The sequence below is a fragment of the Taudactylus pleione genome, unplaced genomic scaffold (genome assembly GCF_031769625.1).
Source record: "Taudactylus pleione unplaced genomic scaffold, aTauple2 ptg000116l, whole genome shotgun sequence".
NCBI lineage: Eukaryota > Metazoa > Chordata > Amphibia > Anura > Myobatrachidae > Taudactylus > Taudactylus pleione.
In genome coordinates, this window is record NW_028284518.1 from 8,480,898 (window position 1) to 8,503,873 (window position 22,976).

The window sequence follows — 22,976 nt, forward strand, 5'->3', positions numbered from 1 at the left end:
TACATATGGAAAAGCAGCCAAAACTTAGAAAATGTGGGTTTTAGGAGTTTTGACAACATTTCAGCCTTTAGAACATCTCACCCAGGGTGGTTTATGAGGACACATCCATATATACACTGATGTATTTTCCCTTTTCATCGTTATCCATAGAATGTCAGTGCAGCCAAGAGATTGACTGGGCCCCAATATTTTGGAGGCATACCATGTCCTATTGCAGTGCTTAAAGTGGTCCTGGAGATGTGGTGGAACTCACATACCCCCGACCTTGGTGCTTTCTCAATAAAGGGACAGTGAGCCTTAGGCACGCATCGCAAAAAGGGGTGTGGTCAAAAGAAAGGGATGTGGTCCCAAAAGAAAGGGGTGTGTGGTCTCAAAAGAAAGGGGCATTGTCACACAATAGTATCCCCAATTCAAATTATGCCACATAGGAGCACAATCGTATTCACATTACACAGCACCTAGTGCCCCTGATTCACATTACACCACATAGTAGTGTCCCTTATTCATGTTATGACACACAGTAGTTCCCCTTTTACCCAATGCCCACATTAATGCCCCTTATAGTAGTGCCCCTAATAGTGACAGGGTGAGCACACTCAGTTTGGAGGGTGGGAGCAGTGTACACACACATTGGTGAGGGGGGGGGGCAGTAATAGCAAGATGAACACACAGTGGGGAGGGGAGCATTGGAAGCAGGGTGAACACACACAGTGGGGAGGTGGGCAGTGGGAGCAGGGTGCACACACACAGTGGGGAGGGTGGGCAGTGGGAGCAGGGTGTACACACACAGTGGGCAGAGGGGCAGTGGGAGCAGGGTGTACACACACAGTGGAGAGGGGGCAGAGGGAGCAGGGTGTAAACACACAGTGGGAAGGGGAGGGCAGTGGGAGCAGGATGTACACACACAGTGGGGAGGGGGGCAGTGGGAGCAGGCTGAACACACACAGTGGGGAAGGGGCAGTGGGAGAACACAGAGGTATTTTATAAAATATAAAAATTTCATAATCCTAAACTTCTAGTGTAGCAGGCTATCAGCAGCTCAAACAGACAGTTACCATGCGAACACAGCTTCAGAAGAAAATAAATCCTATCCAGCAGCTATCCTGCTCTGCTCTGCTCTACTCAGTACTCACCTCACACACAGACAGCAGTACTCAGTGAGTGCTGGCTTCAGCATCTGCATGGACGGTCCTCTCAGGGCTGCTCCTCTTAATGCAGAGGGAGAGACTGGCACACAATGACATCATCAAGCTGTATCATTCCCATCTGAAAAGAGGGACTGTCCCCAGACTGGAGGAGGAAGGGCGGGTGGCAGGCCAAATCAATCATCATATACAATTGTAGCACCACCCATGCGCCACATTTATTAATATGGCATGGGCAGTGCTGGTTCCACCTCCAATTAGAACTGATGGAACGCAGTTCCACCCTGTTCTGGCCCACTTTAACCCCTGTCCTATTGGATGCCCTTTGTCAGAGGCTGTGTGTTGAGTGGAAGAGATGTGCCATCTTGGAGTCATGGCTATGGCTCCCTTGAACTCCCAGGCCTACAAGATGGATGCACAGCTGTACACTAGGGAAAGGCTTTAAGCAAGGTACACACTATAAGATTATCTGTCCAATCTGGCTTTTTGGAATGAAAACCTGGAAATGTATGTGAGCAAATGACAATTGACCATTTGTTCCCAAACACTGAAAAACAGACAAAAATGGTTGAAGGTAATGGGGTGAACTGCGTTCATCCAAAATCTGGTGATGGAAGGAAGGGGGTATGGGGGGTGACACAGGGGTGGATGAAGGGAGAGGGTAGGAGATGATGGGGATGGGAGCAGGGAGGAGTGAGAGGGGTGGAGGGGGGTGGGGAGGGTAAAGGATGTGTGTTTGTGTGCGGGAAGGGGATGAAGGAGTGCTGCCCCATCTACAGGATTACCTGATCCTGTTTGGAATGAGATCTGATTAAGAGGGTCAGGTGCACTCTCCTGTGGATGTACGGCTTGGTGTTGTGATTGTGTGTGGGAAGATGGGTAGACATTTTCTGGAGGCTCCTTACTATGTGGTTCTTGAGCAGCAAGACTTCCCTGCTGGGTCTGTGGTCAACAGTCTTGTGAGCAGTCTGAGTATGTATGATGCCAGTAAAGTCAATAATAAGTCCTAATGTTGGCGGCATCCTGCATGATGGTGAGGCAAAGCTCTTACCTACCGGCAGGTGCTTGTGAGGTATACTGATGCAGTTGAAGTGTCTGGAACACTGGTTGTGCAGTACATGTCTCAATAGGGGGTGGGTGTCCTTGGTGCATTGCTAGATCCCACGGGCCAATGGGGTTCTAAGTGCTATTGTCTGATGGTGACGACAGTGTGGTATGGTGGAAATAACCATCCGGCCAGGACCAGATGAGGGTGCCTTTAGCTGATGCTGCTGCTGGCTGGCCTGAGGCTGTGGGTGCCCTTCCTCTCTGTGATTACCTGCACTCCTCATCTATGCTGAGCATGGTGGTGCTTGTGGCTGGGTGCGGTAAACAGGGTTGTGCTCGATCTGGTCCAGTACAGGCTGCCGATTGCTAAGGGTGCTCCTGGCTGCCTGGACTGGTGAGTGCCCTGAGTCACAGTGGGTGCCCATAGTGTTGATGGGGCAGGAACTGCGGGTCTGGTAGCTCTGCGTGCTGTGGTGATAAGCGCTGGATAAGGCTGGATACCAGTGAGGACGTGCCCAAAGTTGAAGGCGGGAATGGGATCTGCAGTAGTGCGGTCTCCGACGTGTTTTGGCTCATGAGCCTTCTTCCAGGAGTTACCAATGTGCTGTGATTATTAAAAAAATCATCAACAAACACTGGAACCTAGTAGGATGAACAACTCACGGAAATACTACCAGCCAAAGCCAAAGTAATATACACAATATCCACAACAAAATAGTCCTCAACCACATCCCACCCCCAGACTTACATAGACCACACTGGACAACATTACAACCACTGAAGGATTCTTCCACTGCAGAACATGTAACAACTGCAGAACCCTTCAGTGCAGAAGCACTAAACCAACCACGACATTCTCATCCATGCAGATAGGCAAAAGATAAAATAAAGGAACATAGCTCTTGCAACACTACCAATGTCTTATACCTCATACAATGCCCCTACAGCAGTCAGTATGTAGGGAGAACAAACAGACCACTCAAAACCAGAATTGCAGAACACTTACTGTAAGTTTCATTGTGATCAAACACATTAAGAAAAACTCGAGAGGTGGTGACCATACCAAAATCCTGAGAACTAAGATGTATTATCACACTACAAACCCTCTTACCTAAGGGACTGAACATAGACAAAAAGATCAAGTCCATCATCATAAAGTAATCACTTCCCCATTAGAAGCATAAGACCCAGCATCTACCCCATCCACCAAACATCATATTCCACCCGCAGTTCCAGTATCCCCTCACATGGCCCAATATCCCCTTCCCCATGCATGCCACCCTATATTGGCATATGGAATGGACCCCTACCCACACTCCTCAACTTCATCCAACACATTAACAATAACGATAGGAAACTCCACTTCAAAACACAATACAGCCAAAATTCTGTCAACTTCATTGACCTGCAAATTTTAATTGAAAGCAAACAAATCCACCCCTGGACTTTCCAGAAACTGGTAGATGTTAATAGCTACATTCTATCAAGTAGTGGTCATCACCACAATTGGCTACACAACATTCTAACAGGGCAGTTCAAACACATCAGACATAATTGCACAAAACTCACAGACTATCTAGAACAAGGGGAGGCACTCAAGCGACCATTCATGAATAAGGCATACAACAGAGATAAACTACAGGAGACCTTCACTAAAAAAGGGGAGGAAGACAGAAGACCACTCCTAGAATACAAACAACATAAAAATCATCATCCAGAGGATCACATCCCCTTCATCACATTGTATAATATCCATGGAACCAATATTAAAAAATTCATCAACAAACACTGGCACCTAGTAGGACAAACAACTCACGGACATACTACCAGCCAAAGCCAAAGTAATATACACAATATCTACAACAAACTAGTCCTCAACCACATCCCACCCCCAGATTTACACAGACCACACTGGACAACATTACAACCACTGAAGGATTCTTCCACTGCAGAACATGTAACAACTGCAGAACCCTTCAGTGCAGAAGCACTAAACCAACCACGACATTCTCATCCATGCAGATAGGCAAAAGATTAAATAAAGGAACATAGCTCTTGCAACACTACCAATGTCTTATACCTCATACAATGCCCCTACAGCAGTCAGTATGTAGGGAGAACAAACAGACCACTCAAAATCAGAATTGCAGAACACTTACTGTAAGTTTCATTGGGATGAAACACATTAAGAAAAACTGGAGAGGTGGTGACCATACCAAAATCCTGAGAACTGAGAATAGATTATCACACTACAAACCCTCTTACCTAAGGGACTGAACATAGACAAAAAGATCAAGTCCATCATCATAAGGTAATCACTTCCCCATTAGAAGCATAAGACCCAGCATCTACCCCATCCATCAAACATCATATTCAACCCGCAGTTCCAGTATCCCATCACATGGCCCAATATCCCCTTCCCCATGCATGCCACACTGTATTGGCAACACTTCCCTGTCCCCTTACATCACACCTCCATCCCCTCACTACATTAACAGCCCTCACACCCCATCATGCCCCCTCACCCATATACTCCCACACCAGCCTCACACAACCCACATATTCTCTTCCCCTTCTTTCCTTACTTAGGCACTGCACCCAACCAATACATGCCAGCCTCCATGTAGTCACTCTCTATTCCCAGTTCCATCCCTGGCTACACAAAGTCCTCCACATTTAACACCCCCATTGCAATGACTCTTTTCCTCACAGACAACTTTCCCTAACAACCCTCTCCCCATCAAATTATACACACCCCAGATTTACACATGCCCTATAGCCGAGGGCATAAACACATTTGCCACACATTACCCTTTCTACAGACCACAGAACCACAGCCCCCTGTCCTTTCTCATACCATACACACCACCTTACCCACCCATTTCCATTCAAAACTACACCCATGTCCAATCAGAACACCCCCACAGACCCTCTCCTCTTCAAACACACACAACATACGGCCCACCTATGACACCCCTTGTTCCCATACTAGATCCACACTTATCCCAGCCATGTAATCCGACCAGCTATACCCACCATTCTGGCCACCTATCTCCAGCTAGTTTACACACACACCTACCCCCTACATTCACTCTGGGAATAATAGATTCCCCCTGACATCTAACAGATCTGCACCATCAGTCATGCCATGCACCTAGACATTGTCATTCTTAACACATCCCCTTCCTCAGACATCCTTTCCACTCACACATACTTTTTCTCCTCCACTTCCCCATCACCCCAGCATTAATGCATGCATCCTATCTCTGGTTCCCTGGTATGTCTTCAACATATCTGTTTGTATTCCACACTGTCCCTCTCCCTTTGGCTGATAGATCACTCAGTGATCCCACACACCAGGTCCGGCCACTCCCACCTATGTATCACACACGAGCACACATACCCTCCACAGCACACCCATGTCTGCCAGCATCAATGAGTCTGATTGGCTACGACACATCATGTAACTGCAGTCAAACCCAGAAGTGCAGCATAACTTGCTGCCACCAGAGCACATTGGTTACCTCCTGGAAGAAGGCTCATGAGCCAAAATGAGCCAGAGACCACGCTACTGCAGATCCCATCCCCACCTTTAACCTTGGACACATCCACACCGGTATCCAGAACTGGTGCTGTGATGCCTTAACCATTGCTTATCACCACAGCATCCAGAGCTACCCAACCTACAGTTTCTGCCCCATCAACACCAAAGGCTCCTACTGCAACTCAGGGCACTCACTGGTCCAGGCAGCAGTGAGCACCCTTAGCAATTGGCAGCCTGTCCTGGAACGGATCAAGCACACCCCTGTTTTCTACACCACCATACTCAGCATAGATGGAGAGTGCAGTTAATCACAGAGGAAGGGCACCCACTGCCTCAGGCCAGCCGGTAGCATAATCAGCAAACATTACCCTCATCTGGTCCTGGGCGGGTGGTTACTTCCATCACACCACACTGTCGTCCCCATCAGGTGGTTGTGCTTAGAATCCCATGGGCCCGCCCCCACCAAGACATGTACTGCACCACCTGTGTTCCTGCAACAGAACCAGCAGTCCACACCAGGATGAAGGAAGCCTTACCTCACTAAGAGACACTTCAGCCGCATCAGAATACCTCACAAGCACCTACTGGTAGGTAAGAGCATGGCCACACCATAGTGCTGGATGCCGCCAACATTAGAACTTATTATTGACTTTACTTGCATCATACATATCCAGACTGCTTACAAGACTGTCGACCAAAGCTCCAGCAGGGAAGATGTGCTGGTCAAGAACTGCATGGTAAGGAGCCCCCTGAAAGATTCTATCCACCTTCCCACCTTGAGCTAGTCATGTACATGCCCCCCCTCCTGTACACCCCCTCCTCCACTTCCTACCAACTTCCCCATCCCCTCTCCTTTGGACCACACCAGAGCAGCATTGTGTCTACTCAATAAACTGTATGGCCCCCCATTTTGTTGTCTGTTTTTTATTCAACACAACACGACTCATTTTACTTATCACAACACCTAGCCCTACACCTACAAGAGAGCGCACCCGACCCCCATAATCAGACAAAAATGGTTGTTCTGACAAAATGGTTAAATCTGTTTCATTAAACCAATTTATCCGAATGACCATTTTGGTCCATTTTCCGGAATTTGAAAGTAAATGGTCGATTGTAATTTGTTCCCATACATTACCAGATTTTCATTCTAATCAGCTAGATTGGACAGATAATCTTATATTGTGTACCTAGCTTTATAGTGGCATTGGCAGAAAAGATGCAGACACCGGTGCGGCTGCATCCGACTTAGAATCAGCCCAATAATGTGTATATTGACAATACAATAGAGCAGCATATATCAGCATTAACAAGTCATTGGTAAATTTTTGTCAGTAATTAATGAAAACTGTATTGTACAAGCTAAATGTTGGAGGAACAACATTAACTTGTAGCCCATGTCTAAGGCTAGAAGTTGTTCCATTCTACATTGTTTATTAATTTGAGTCAAATAATCTTAATAAAGATTGTGAAGCAAGCCATACAGAAGTCGTGACTGTACATCAAAACATTGATTTTAGCCTATTCATCTGATCTGCATTTTATTCAATAGTGGAACAGAAGGCATCTCAGAAGGTGCTTGACTTTCTGAGTCCTATGAGGATTGCAAGGTCTATACATAGGGCCATTTGGCACAATGCTAGAAGAATACAGTACAGCAAATAAATTAAAAAAGTAAAAAGCGTTTCTTTTCTTAGATGAATTACACAACGTGGATGACCACCTATGTAAATGAGTGGGTGTCATGTGTGAGCCTTTGTCAGCCAATAGAGACAGTACAGTGTCAGTACCATATAGGCTTGTCACCACACTGCTTCAAGCCTCCCCTCCTGTATAGTCATGTAACTGTGGAGCAGGGGTCCTGAGATATATATTACAGTACTTCCAAAGAAATTGAAACAGAATGGTGTGATTGACAGATACTGTAGCATGTCCCAATGGATATCTCACCAGATCCAAGCATCCATGATTACAATGTGGGCAACATTTAAAGCAAGTAGTCAATTGGCAGTTACCTGCGAGAAAGCACTACAGGAATACTGTGATTTTGGAGCATGACACATTATCCCTCAGGCATATCACAATAAGTCACATCTTTTCCTCAACAACATCATGTTAAATAAGGAAAATGGTTTTAATAGAGAAACATTTTCTTCAAAACAAAGCTTGCTGTGCACAGTTTATTAAAATAACAGAATGTTAATCTGCAAATGAAACTTTACTGATTTGTAATAATATTCATGTTCCTCTCGTATTCTGATATATATTACATGTGTACAAGGCTGTAGTTATCACATAGATACTGTATGCAAATGGTAAAATTATTATTATTATTATTATTATTATTTTATTATTATTATTATTATTATTATTATTATTATTATTATTATTATCATTATTATTATTATTATTATTTTATTTTTAATTTACATTGTGTTTTATTTGCTATTTGGTCTTTGTCATCCACATTTTTTCCTAATAATTAAGAAGGAAATTTGCGTAAAAGGACATAATCATTATCCCTAAGTTAAGGTTTATTCACTAACAACCCCTAGAACAATATTTTGTAATAATGTGACCCATGATGCACCTTGGTGCTGTATCCGAGTGTGCGTTCATCACACATCTGTATCATGGGCTGTTTTATATGTAACAACATGATTATCTTTTTTAGATTTGCTCTTAATGATCTTAATGATCAAGATAAATCCTATAAGCTATACAGTGAACAATATGATCGATAGATAACAAGCTAAACTATAAATGGTAAAGTTGTGCAGGAAACATTATGTAACTAATAAAAAGTAATTTGGGGGATAAAATCACATGGCAGGATGTGTTCTATTTTCCCTGTAGTCACAAGATGTAGAGAACCAATATTTTCTTTTCTTTGTTTTTTCTACAAAAAAAAAAAAAGCAAAGTGCAGTAATCATAGTCCTAAATCTCTGAAACAACATGTGACTGAGGAGAATATCAAAGGGCTGCTTGATGACATCATACAGTTAGAAATCACAACTTGTTACTTACTTAGGGTAAATGGACAAAGAAGATAATATTAAAGGTCAAATGCTCTAGACTTGTTTGCTTAACATCATCTAATACGTAATTATTTTATCTGGAAACAGAAACATAAACTTCATCCTTTTATTTATTTTTATCTCTGAAAGCTTAACACATAATTATATAGGATATACAGCATTATCCTGTAAATCACATGTGTATCTGATTTATCCGTGGCAATGACCCTGTGTCATTGCACTATATTAAACCTGTTTTACTGATAAACTGTACAGAAAAGGCATCAGCAAATAGTGTTTCACTATTTTCCCCATACACTGTCAATTGGCCGGTACAATAGTGTGTAATCTAATCATCATTAGCCAGTCTGCAATCATTGGGCCTGATGCTGCGCTACCCATACAGTATATTGGACAGAATTTATGTTCATAAAAATTGCAGGGTAAATAGTGTATTTACTTTTGCAGATAGGCTGAGGTGCAGACATTGAATTATGTGTGCTGCTCTGCCCCAGCAGATATGCACTTGGCTAATTTTAAGCACATGTCACATACATTACACATATGTTTGTAATAATTTATTTTGCTTGCAAAATATGCTTTTGCTATTTAAAAAAAACTTAAAAAGACCCTATCTCAGAAGTTCCCAAACGCGGTCCTCAAGGCACCCCAACAATTCAGATTTTAGAGATATCCATGGTGCGTCGATGGATGCAGAGTCCTGGCCTCTTACATGGCCAGCACCTGGTCAGGCTGTGGGAAGCTTCAGCTCCCGCAGCCTGACCATAGAATCAACCACCATGACCATCAGTCACGATAGTTCCGATGGTGATCCCAGCCTGCGGCGTCGGTCACAGTGCTGTGATCGCTTGATCGCTAATGCAGTAAGGAGGTGTCTGACACCTTCTTCTGCATTTGTATCTGAGATGGATGGATTTGCACAGCCACTGTCCATCTTTGAATCAGGCCTCAAGTTTGGTATAGTTTTAAACCAGGAGTCTGAAGATTAATACAGTAATTTCAGGAGCATGTTCATTTTTAATACATTTAATTTTCCTAGCCAAGAGACATTTTAGGTTTCCAGTTTGTATAATAAGAACACAAGGGTGAAATTAAAGATTCAAATTTAGTATGAAAGAGTACAAACATATTGCTAGGTTTTTTCATTTACAGGTATTTTATTTTGGAAGTGTGTCAGGTAAAAGGGCATGCCTTCTTGAGTCCTTCTATAGTACAATGAGGGGATGGCATGTTCAAGACCATGAATTTTGCAAAGTTTATTTTACAGTTTGCCAAATTTTTGAAATTCAAGCAAATGTGGGAGAGATGTAACAGGATAGTTTATTGCACTGTAGCTAACAGATTTTCAGCAAACAAGGCCAGTTTAGGTTCATCAGGGCCAGATTGAATTTGAGGTATTTGGGTTTGCCCTAATTGACCCCACTTGAACATCCATGCAGAGAACAAAATAAGGGTTGATTAGGCGAAGCCTTTTCTGCTACTGTTTAGATGGGGACTGCTTTCAATAAGATTTCGTTATCTCTAACCCTGGCAAAAGGAGATGTGTCATGATCCTATGAAGACCCAATTGTCCCATTCCCATGTGTCCATGCACTCATTCCATAAATCCCCAATCAACTCTATCAAATAACCTTTCAGTATTAGTTGCAGTATTAGTCAATTACCTTAACTTTATTATCTGTTGATTCATACCCAATTATAAACCGTACTTGATCCCCCTAGATTAATTTCGATCTTAGCATAGAGCTTTGTGTCAACTTTAGATAAAAGTTCAAGAGATATACTGGTTTATAGCTTGGACAGAGAAAAGGGTGATTGCTATCCTTGAGCATGACAGTTACCTGGGTCTCCAAGGTCTTCACAGATAACTTTATCATATCTAAGATGCTTGAATTAGAAGAAGAGAAATCTTGTCTCAGAATATTTTATAATATGAGATGGTAAAACCATCACGACCCAGGTTTTATAGGGGGAGATTACTTGTTCAACATCTTGTGTGATGAAGGGTTACTTCATGAAATCCTTATCTGCATGAGGGAGTCTTGGGAAGTCAGCTAGGGTCAGAAAGTCAATAATTTTGCCTATTGAAACAGGGTACCTGTTGTGATAGAAGGATCCAGGGATATTATAGTGAGATATGGATATACATATATATTGTGATTCTCATTGTTAATGAAGTAAATGAATCAAGAGGATCTCTGATCACATTCAGGAAGCTAGCCAGAATTCTACCCAGTTTATTATCAAACATACAGACAATTTTACTTTTTCATTCAGCTTTTTTATTTAAAATCAATCTCATCTCTGCCAACTGATGTTGAGCCTGGTACAATATGTATGATAATGAGGATCTGTGGATAGTTTCTTAAGGCATCAATATGAGCCAGATTTTATTTCTTTAAGTTGAATGCGCTTACTCCTAATTATACAGTACATGTATGTGCCTCTCATACAGAGACATTAGAAACATTTATTGCATTGTTAAGTTCAATAAAGTCTCTAATACTCGTTTCAGACATACAACCTGGGAAATTTCCTGCTCAGACCCGGGAATTTCTCCTGTACAAATTCCCGGGTATTTAGTCGAGACCACCCTTTCACACTACAGCATCTATCAGGGAATTCCCAGGTAGACCCCTTTCAGACAAGTGCAGGTTTTTTTAGTTTTTAATATTACCTGCCTCTCCTCTGCCCTTCTTAGCCTATCCCCTCTCCGGCTGCCGCTGATGATGTCATCATCATGCAGCAGGCAGCCGACAAATCACTACCAGCATTTTATTGTATTAAATTATTTATTTTAAATCTGCCCTGGTGGCCCAGCGGGAGTGTGGGCGGCATGCTGTGACAGAGACCTGCTGGCAGGTGTCCCCAGCATCCAGTGCTGGGTGTGGTGAGCAACAGCGCTGAGCATCCTATAAGACGCTCTGCGCTGCCAGCTCAAAGCAGCAGCGCTGAACATCCGTGCTGCCAACTCAAAGCAGCAACAATGAGCATCCTATAGGACGCTCTGCGCTGCCAACTTAATGTAAAAGCTGCTTGCTGCAGCCCGGGAGTAGTAAATTCCCGGGTAGCACCATTTAGACATAAGCAGGGTAATTTCCCAGGACTTAAGTCCTGGGAAATTCCCTGGTTGATTGAAGGGTCAGCTACCCGGGAACATGTTCCCAGGTAGGTACCTTTCAGACATATGCGGCAACCCAAGAATTTGGCTGAGGCAGTAAGTCTGAAAGAGGTATAATAGATGATTCTAGATGTACCTTAATTGTATGTCTTGTAATAATAAGTTGCTGAGATGCCACTGTTTAAAAGTAGATCATGGCAAGGAGATTGAGGTGAACACAGGTAAAGTGCTTTGCCAAGGTTATAGGCCTATGTTAGGTTCCTGGTGGATGTGCCAATTACTGAAAAATATTAAGTCTATTTTAGAATAGAATAATATAAAAAATATATTCTAGAATATGCTTTACGGAGGTGTGAGAAGAATGTGTAATCACTCCTTGTGGTATTCAATAGTCTCCTGGTGTCATCCACTTGGAATTCATTGAAAATGCATCTTACCTTGCGGTAAAATTTGTTAGCATATCTTGGAACAATATGGAAGTATTTTAATAGTTGTAGTGTCAAAAATATGACTTTGTAATGTTGGTGGGTGAATTGGGTTTATGTAAATTGTGGAAATGATGTGAGCTGGTACTATGTGTGCAGGCAAAATTAGGTGTCAGAGAAAAGAATGGAATGTTATATAGTAATGGTGTTACGGAGCGTGTTAATGGAGTTTAGGTGATTCTTGCAGGCCGTACACTCCATAGATACCTGGTCCACAAAAGCCTTTGTCATCAGGGTGGCTACTGTGTAACAGTTGGATCTCATTCTAGCTGGAAGGATCCTTGAATTGTTTTCAGTAGCAGCATCCTGCAGTATTGTCCAGTCTTCCAACTTTCTCTGGGTCTGTTCTCCACTCACACTTCCTGTATTTTTAGCCTCTGCAGCACTGTGGATGGTTGATATGTCCAGCTGCTGGTGGATCTAATGGTACTGTTATGAGATTTTGCAGCATGTGAAGCAGCTGCTGTCTCCAGTTGCTTCCTGATCATCTCATATGGTGATGCAGGTGGTGGGGATGTAGTGTTTTTTTCCTGGTGGTGACAGTCTGGTCTTGCCTGGATGTCTGGCTATGCATCTCTCTGTGTACCTGCTCTGCTTAGCATAGTGAGCAGCTTCTGTCTCTGGCTGTTTCCTGGTCATGTGGATGGTGAAAGGGGTGGGTGGGTCAAGCAGCCGGTTAATAGTTCAGTGCAATGTCTCTATTGAGGGTATAATAGTCACAAGGGTGCGGAGCTTAATAACATGGTGCCTTGTCTCACGTCTGTCAGGGTGGGTTTCTGGGTACTCAGAAACCCCTCACTGTGTGCCACTGAATATCATTATACTTTCCAACAGAGGTTCTACTTTTACCAGTATGGCACTATAGAATCGCAATTGACCCTCTTTGTGAACAGAAATGATATGGAATGTGAGGCATTGATTGAATATTTGAAATTTCAAAAGAAGAGTTTTGCCCTTATTCAATCTGTGTAAATTCCCACTTCGACCACTGCAACAATAAAGACCACCTCATGATATTAAGCCAGATGCGGCTAGAAATTGGTGCCAGAGGTGGTCAAGTGAGGAGTGACCAGGGTGACAGATGTCATTTACTTGTATGAAATGGCCACAGCTCACTGCTTCCAATGACCTAGAGCTAGGTGTGTCATACAGATAACTGTCGAGCACATAGTCAGTCACCGGCTCAGTGGGTGAAGGAGTCTGTGTCCAGAAGTCACAACTATAGTAAGGCCTCTAAGTGGGCTTAAGTAGCAACAATGAGCCACAAAGAGTGTGCAACTGAGGTGGCAGGACTTTGAAAGGTGGGAGATGGATTTACAATAGACACGAGACCAGTTAAGTAACAAAAGAGTGCCTGCAGGTTGTGGAACTGGCAGTTGTTGATGGTTTGTGTGGGTTAGGGTCATTGTCCTTCTAGGTAAGTGGAGATGCTGGTGGTTAGTGGGTCCCACTTGACTTTGGGAAGCATTTTGGCTTCCAGATAGTGTTGAGTTGTTCCACAGTTGTATGTGAAAATTTGTACTGCTAGTTCATTTCAAGGTGTATGCCCACTTCTCAGTTTGAAAGATCTCCCAAGTAAAATAATTATGTGGCTACATTTTCAGATTGCTAGATACTGCATTTCTGAAAAAGTGCATTCATGCTTATAGCAGTGACAATTGCTCTTAAAAGTGAATATGTAATGCAGCAACACAGATCTGAATACATGGGAAATCTGAAGCCATTTTCAAGCCAGCTATGTGGCCAACTCTGAACCAGGTCCCATATATGTAAATTAGGTTTGAGCAAATGAAAGTCAACTTATTTTGATCTGTGGTGAGGTTTAATTCTAATGCCATCAGTGAAACTTTGTTACCAAATGCTGAATGGAAAGAAATATTACAACAAAACAAGAACTAGAATTTTGTTACATTTGCCCCATTATAAGTATAGATAGCAGAGACAGATTAAGACTGCATGGGGCCCTAGGAAGGTACTGGTTATCCTTTTTTTTCCTTGTATTCCACATTATCACATTACATACATATACACAGAAAGTAATTTTGGATTCAGCACATGCATAATTATGGACTTAATAGTTGTGGGTATAGATAGCTACTCAAGTTAATAGATACCTTTTTCCCCAATTGGAAGAAATGCATTGGGGTGCTGCAATATTACATTGGATTCTTTAATTCTGGATACTTACCTACTGTACTCCTCCATATCATTGTCTCGAGATTGAGATTGTTGAAGTGGTTTTCTTCAAGATAAAACTTTTCATTTTTTTTTATACTACTTACAGAAGAATCTGGCTTGTACCTCTTACCAAAAACACTTTTACTATTCATAATAACAACTTAACTTAACTGTAATAGATAAAAACATGACAGCTTTTCATGGCATTAAAATTGGTCATCAGTTGATTGCTAACATTAGCAGAAGAAGAAAATGGTGCCAATGAGAAGGGTGCTGGCAGATCAATACATAGTTAGGTAATATAACAGGCTCTGCAACCATAATAGCCTTAAGATGTCAGAATTGGGTACCTGCTGTGCAGCACTCATTTTTTGATCTGCCAGACCCTCCTGCTATGACACAGTACAGATAAAAGAATAAAAGGGGAGGGAGCAAGGGAAGGTCATCAGGAAACAAAGAGGCCTCAGTCTCAGCACATCTGAAACATAAAGACTCATAAAACCAAGATCCTCCTCCCCCTAGCTGCCTGATTGGCTAGCCACAATATTTTCTAATATTGTCATAAAATAAGTTTTATTCCAGCCTACAAGCCTAGGCTCTGTGTCAGTGTTAAACCGTATTTCAGTCTTAGACTTCTCTCAGCATTTGTGTTTACATGATTTATTTACTTATTAAATTACCATTTTGTTTTCTAAATACTACACTATGAGTTTATATCTTGTTTCTAATATGACATCTATGGAGTCTGCCTGTGATGGGGCAAAAAATATCCACCAAACAATCAGACACTTGCACAACCTCCATTGATTGGCATTTTTAAAGATCTAGGGCAAAATTTAGAAAGCGGCGGTTTGATGGCGGTTTCTATTCTATTCTAAACCCCGGGGGTTTGGTGGCGGTTTCTATTCTATTCTAAACCCCGGGGGTTTGGTGGTGGTTTTGCAGTGGTTTCTAAATGACAGCCCTGTTCTATTCTATTCTAAAATGTGTTTTGATGGCAGTTTTGCAGCGGGTTTTGGCCTTAGTAAATCTGCAGAAAGCAAAACTGCCACCAAACCACAGTCAAAACACATTTTAGAATAGAATAGAACAGGGCTTTCATTTAGAAACTGCTGCAAAACCGCCACCAAACCGCTGGGGTTTAGAATAGAATAGAAACAGCAGTCAAAGCGCCTCTTAGTAAATATTGCCCTTACTCTTGTACAATGCCTTTATGAATGTGTTTTCAACTGATGTACCCAGTGCACATTTATTTAATTATTTGATGGTACAGTAGTACACTATGTATTTGTTTTCCCCTTTTATCTGTATTCACCGTATTTGAGCACTAAAGGACTCAGGACCCAAAAGTTAACAGTTGGGCATACTTTTTATTATTATTTGTTACACAGAGTTATTTGGTTACTTTGTGGACATTTACCCTTTCGCATTATACAGTTTTGATTCATCTTAACTTGGCGTATTCTTTTGCAGCATATTTATGAAAATATTACAAAATAAAACAAAATATATATATAAAAATTACATGTACATTATTGGATAAATGAGAGGTTAAATTTGCTAAGCAGTTTTGACCATGACATTTAAAATGGAAATAATATTAAATGGTGTATTTTGCATTTAATATGATTGTTGTTTTAAATGTCATGTTCAAAACCACAGAGATTTGGTGACTTACAAAAGCTGCCATTTAGTAAAAGTAGCCTAAGTAGTTTATGATTTTATTTGACACTATTTAATCTTTATGTATATTGGTAAAGGTTAGATTGTAATTTATGGAAATTTGTAACTTTGTAGTTTTTGGCTATATAATGAATTAAACATTTGCCTGGCATGGCAGCATGGGTTATGACTGCAGACAGTTGGGTTCTCTGCTGTGGTCACATATCATGTGTCCACAGACTCTGCTCCTCCCCCTGTCATTTTGATAGACTCACAGAGCCAGAGGAATTTATTTTCTCTTGCTTGAAGGGGCCAGTTTTTGATCTTGGTGGTCAGCATGATTGCCAACATATGTTGTCTTTTGTGGAGTGGTGCACATACAAAAGTGTATTTGTGGGTTACAGCACCCTCTGAGAGCTGTAGAGATACATTTGGCTACTTCTTGCTCAGAGGGGACTGATCGATGCATTCTTAGCTGCATGGTCGAAGCTCTACTGCACTCTGCATAAGAGATGTGCACAGACTGCCGTGTTTTGGTTTTGCCAAAAACACACTCAAAACCACCCTCTAGTATTTTGCTTTTAACTGTAGATCTGGATTTTCTTTAATTGATTTAAACAGCAAAAATCATGTCATTTGGGCCAGATTTTGTTCCTACAGTATTATTAACCTCAGTAACATGCCTTCCCAGTTAATTTTGACCACCTCACAGCTCACACTATTGTTTTTCATTTTCACCCATCTTGGCCAAAGGCTGCAATGAGTTGATTTGCTAAACTAAGTCACAGAGCAGTGGCTCATACACATGGCAGTTTAAAAAGAATATAGCACATCTAGGAAACATAGTGCCACTGCAATGGCAGAGAGGATGGCATGTTAATATAAACTATATGAAGCTATAGAATATTTTCGCTAATCAAGAACTAGATAGGCCCAAGGCCAGAACAGGTAAATGGAGGTAGAGTACTATTTAATGGAAGACAGGTAAAACATTGACTGATTGATTAATTAATTAATTAATAAAATAATGTTAATAATTTAGCTATAAAAAGTTAATCAGAGAAATGTAAAACACTATTACAAATCAAGCATCCAATATACCAATGAGGATCATTGATTGATTGATTAATTGATTGATTGATAACAGAATATAATATTAATGAAAAATAATTTTTCAAATTTAACACGCCATTTAAAAAATAGAATCGAAATGAGATTGATTGATTGATTAATTGATAGATTAGTGTTACTAATTTAACTAAATAGAAATCAAAAACACTACCAAAAAAAACAAGCATCCAAATCCCAATGAGATGGGTTCCTTGGGATTTAAGGCAGAGTAACAGACTAGTTAGATTGAATAATTCATTATTAATTATATGATATGATGGTACTAGTCTGTATCTGCTGAGAAGGCCTATATGCCTGAATGAGAAGCTGATAATTAATGGCATTGCAAGATACAAAAGAACATAAATGCCCCAGTAAAGTACAGTAATATACAGTACACTGCCTGTCAAACACACACAATCTTGGCAAAGACCAAGATAAAAAGAGGTGCACAATGGAATTGTATTTAGGCCCTCCCACCCAGGGGTTAAAATGGGCAGGAATGGATGGTGGAACAGAGTTTCGTCACCTCTAATGGTAGGTGGAACTAGTTCCACCTCCACCAAGTCCCTGCACAGAAGTCCCACAGACAGAGAGTCACTCTATGTCTGCCTAGGAACTCTCAGTTTCTTCAGAGGTCCCTCATTTTAGAGAAACCAGCATATAGGTAAGGAAAGAATCAAGCAAAGGCAATACAAAGGGGTTGCAAAAAAATTATGCATCCAAGTGACATACACTAGTTTGTGGGGACCCCATAAAAAAACTCAGAGGCATGGCAGAAATATAACATGATATAGAATAAATTTTTTTCTTTTTAAGTGATCTAACATTGTAGTCTCATCTGATGGCAGGAGTGCTAAAAAGCATCTAAAATGTATTTTACACTGTCAGCTCTAAAAGCTTCTGGGGTGGGGGGATGGGGGGGAGTAGACGGTGGGGGGAGATAAGTTCCACCACCACTCCAGGACCACTTTAAGCCCTGCTCCAATCCATTCAGTTTTATGTTATATATTAAAAAGGACATGCACAGTTTAACAAACCAAACATTTCAGCGACAGGGACTGACACTTTTGTGGCTGAAGTGCTTGGTTTGTTTGGGCCTCCACAAAACAAGCTACCAATGGGCTTAAGGTGGATCACAGTGTTGTTAATCATGTCTACAGTTAGAAGATGTCATTATCATCCTCATCTTCACCCTCATTAGTGTTGTTAATATCATCTTCACACAATATTAGCTCATCCCCCCTCAAATTTACTATTATAGAAATCTCCATACTTAGTTATAATTGGCAGCAGAGGTCTTCAGTTTTCCACATTTTTATGAAGTATCCACCTATTCCAGTCACTCACAAGGTTCACAGCTGTGCTAAACACTCTGGGCCTGATTCAGAGTGCTGGACGCTCTGACAAGAGCGCTCGCTCTGAATCAGTGCCTTCCTACCTATTATTGGAGCGGCTTCCTGGCCACTTGCATAGCTGTGGGTGACCACCCACAGCTTATGCGAGCGGCCAAAAAGATGGTCGCGATGGTCAAGACCATCGCAACCTTTGGGCTTGTGACAAGACCCTGCAGTAGCATCTCGCTGCCGCAAGCCCAGGAGTGCTTTTGGCTCTATCGGAGCCAAAAGCACTCCCACTGACATCACTAGTGATGTCAGTGGGGCCAGCCCCAGACAGTAGGCGTTCCCAAGGACGCCCCCTTTGGTGCGTCCTTAGACAGCACGCCCCCTTTGGTGCGAGACCCATAGCAATGGCCTGCCCATCGCTATTGAGGTCTTGCGCATGTGCACAATGGAGCTCCCTCCATCGTGCGCATGCACACTAGGGCACCATTGACCCGCTAGTGAGCGCTCAGCGCTCGCCGGCGGGTCAGAATCAGGCCCTCTTTTCGAGTACACGCTAGAGGGTGGGCAGCTTAAGTAAAGTAAAGCTACTTTGTACAGGAGGCTCCAACTTGCCTTTTTATCTCCCAGAATTCAAAAGGACTATGTGACATTCTAATTTATACATTGTTATTAAAATAATCCTCCACCATTCTATGGATATGTACTGTATCAGATTGAGTCACTGTAGAGCTGTCAATAATGTTTGTTAAATTTTTTAAGCCTGACCAGATGTCATAATTGTGTTTCACTCTCGTGTGCTGAGTTGCTCCTCACCAATGGGTCTCTTAAGAAACATCAGTATTTTTCTGGCAGAAGAATTTACAGGAGAAACTGAAGCTGAAGACTTCACCATGTTATGTGTCACTTGGGTTGTAGTGTTTTGGTGAATTTGCTATACCACATTAGTTGGGTTTGCTCTCCTCATAAACTACTCTGATTTTAGGACCAGGAAACTGAACTCTGCTCATCCCGGCAAACATATGTATATTGAGGAGATTTGATTGTACATGGAATGTGTGTTGTTGTTTTGTTTGTCTTTGTTTTTTTAGTCTGCCACCATACTAAAATCATATATTAATTTAATCAAAATGCAAACATAACTTTGATACATTTTTATACATTAGCTTCAGTTATCATGTGTCAATATTTATTTCTATAAAGGTTTATTTCTGTAGGTTGACATTTTTATTAAGGGGATAATGAGGGATATTAACCTTTATGGTGTATAATAATTTTTAATTATTTATGTATTATAACAAAATATATTAAATGACTGCTTCAAACCAATGGGCTACACAATTGCCTATACTGCAAATATTACTACCAAAAGAAATCTAGGAAAGATGGTAATTTTCTGTTCAGTCAACTTTGCCAAACTGAAATGGGTGAAAATTTGTTATTGTTTCTAATTATTTTTGCAGATATGAGACAAATTATTATTATTATTTGTATTATTATTATTATTATTATTATTATTATTATTATTATCATCTTTTATAGAGCAAAACATATTATGTAGTGCTGTACATTGCGGTAATGGCAATACAAATAAATAACATGAAACAAATGAAAAATATTGCACTGTCCAAATTAGATTACAATGCAAGAATTAAAAAGAAAAATACAATGTTACCACCAAAATGATGCTTGATTCTCAACACATATAAATACCTGTTTTTTTTACATAAAATCTAAATATATACTATAAAATATTTACAAAATATTCAAGCAAAATTCCTAGCATCTAATGTGGATATACAGTATATTCAGTCTCTCTAATTATTTTTTTTCAAAAACTTACTTAAGAGCAATATTATAATTGGGATATTGGCTGCCTGACATAGATAACTCAGGTAGAGGTATGTTAACTGAATAAATTACTTGCAGGGTTCCCAGAAATGTCAGTCTTGTACTTTATCACATACACAAAAAAAGTTAGTAAAAACTAGAGATGTGCACTGACCCCCATATTTTGGTTTTTGTTTTGGATCTGTATTAATTTAATGTTTTGGGTTTGTCAAAACTGCCCTCATGGGTTTCAGTTTTAGATCTGTTTTTTTATAAATAACTCCTAAAATCACATAACTTGGGCCTGTTTTTGTTTCTACAGTATTATTAAACTCAGTAACATTAATTTTCAGTCATTTACAGTGAATTTTAACCACTTCACAGCACACTATATTCTTTTTATCCAGTATATGCCAAAAGGTTACACTGAGCTAGCTGGCTGACTAAACTAAGTGATAGCAGTTGGCAGCACAATAAGTGGCAGTTCAATTTCCAACATGGCAAATCTAGGAAACAGAGTGGCACTGCAGTGGCAGACAGGATGGTAGTTTAATATAAACTATATGATGCTAAGGAATGTTTTCATTAATCAAGATCTATATCAGAGGCCCGAGAACAGTAGAGGGAAATAGAGGTGGAGTATGTAGTGGAAGAGAGATTGATTGGTTGATTGATTAATAATTATTTTGTTACTGTGGAAAATGCTTTTAAAACACAAGTACCCAAAATGGATGAACATGGTGCATTAACAATTTTTTGATGGATTCATTGATTAATTAATAATTTAATGATGAAGAAAATTACATTTAAGGCCATAAAAGATTACATTGTCTGTAGGCAAGTATTCCTCAAAAGGGTTGAAAGAGGGTTGAAAGAGAAGCTGAGAATCTTAATAGTTGCTCTGCTAACTCCAAATCAGCCTATCATATACTAAAAAGAGGAGACTGACCTGCTGGCCATATTACCCCCTAATTGGTTTACACACCCATGTAGTACATTTAAAAAAAATGTAAGATGGGCATAAAACATTACATTGTCAGTAGCCAAGGACTCCTCACAAGGGTTGAAAGAGAAATGAAGAATCTTAATAGTTGCACTGCAGAGCAGCTAACTCCAAATCAGCCTATTGTATACTAAAAAGAGGAGACTGACCGGGGAATACAGTGGCTTCACTAAAAACACAAGCCATTCTTCTATTGGGATGGTAACCCCCCCAATTGGGTAACACACCCCTGTAGTACATTTATGAGCACCAGAATGTCTGATAATACACACAATTGTTACATGTTCAATTCACACTGTGTGGAGACACAGCTCTTACATTTATGAGCACCAGAGAGTCTTAATACACACAATAAAATTTTAAATTTGATAAGGAAAAAAAAATTGCCCACCAACTGGAACACACTCTGCAGATATTAAGACGGTGGCCCTTGACCTACTGACCATTAGTGTTCTTAACCACTTCAGTATCACATGCTGAATTTTTTAGAACACACAAATTTTTTTTGATTTTGATAAAAGTAAAACAAGTAAAAAAAAGCTGGCCATCAACTGCAACACACTGAGCTCATACTGCGTGGAGACACAACGCTTATATGGATGTGAACAAAACACACTGGGGGACAGCGCACAAACATAGTACAAACAACAATAGAAGAAATTATTATTGTTTCACTTTTTTTACATTTGCAACTCAGTTGACACTATGTGAAGTCACAGTGCTTATATGTACGTGAGCAAACAACACACTGGGGACAGTGCACACAGGTTGTATAAACAATTTTTTTTTAAACTTATTAATTGTTTTTTTACTTTTTCCACAAATGACAACTGTAGAGTCACACTGCTTATATCACAGTGAGTTATGGACTGTGGAGTCACAGTGCAGCACCACTGTGTGACAGTTAGACTACTAATACTCAGGGGTGTATCTAGGGATCCGAGCGCCCCTGGCAAGGTAATGGACTGGCGCCCCCCTCCCCCCATAATTTCAGGAACTACCCCCAGTAGTAGTCCCCCCTATGCAGTGCCCCCAGTAGTAGTCTACTCTATGCAGTGCCCCCAGTAGTAGTCCACCCTATGCAGTGCCCCAGTAGTAGTCCCCTCTATGCAGTGCCCCCAGTAGTAGTCCACCCTATGCAGTGCCCCCAGTAATAGTCCCCTCTATGCAGTGCTCCCAGTAGTAGTCCACCCTATACAGTGCCCCCAGTAGTAGTCCCCTCTATGCAGTGCCCCCAGTAGTAGTCCCCTTATTCATTGCCTCCAGTAGTAGTCCCCCTATACAGTGCCCCCAGTGGTAGTCCTCCTATACAGTGCCCCCAGTAGTAGTCCCCCTACACAGTGCACCCAGTAGTAGTCCCCCTGTACAGTGCCCCCAGTAGTAGTTCCCCCATACAGTGCCCCCTGTAGTAGTCCCCCCTATACAGTGCCCCAGTAGTAGTACCCCCTATACAGTGCCCCCAGGAGTGG

At 41.2% G+C, this 22,976-nt stretch overlaps 1 protein-coding gene across 1 annotated transcript in view; it reads left to right on the plus strand.

Moving 5' to 3' along the window:
• Positions 1–22,976, plus strand: part of LOC148524750 (uncharacterized) — a 183,695-nt gene that overhangs the window by 5,773 nt on the left and 154,946 nt on the right. The gene's annotated exons all lie outside the window — the stretch shown is intronic.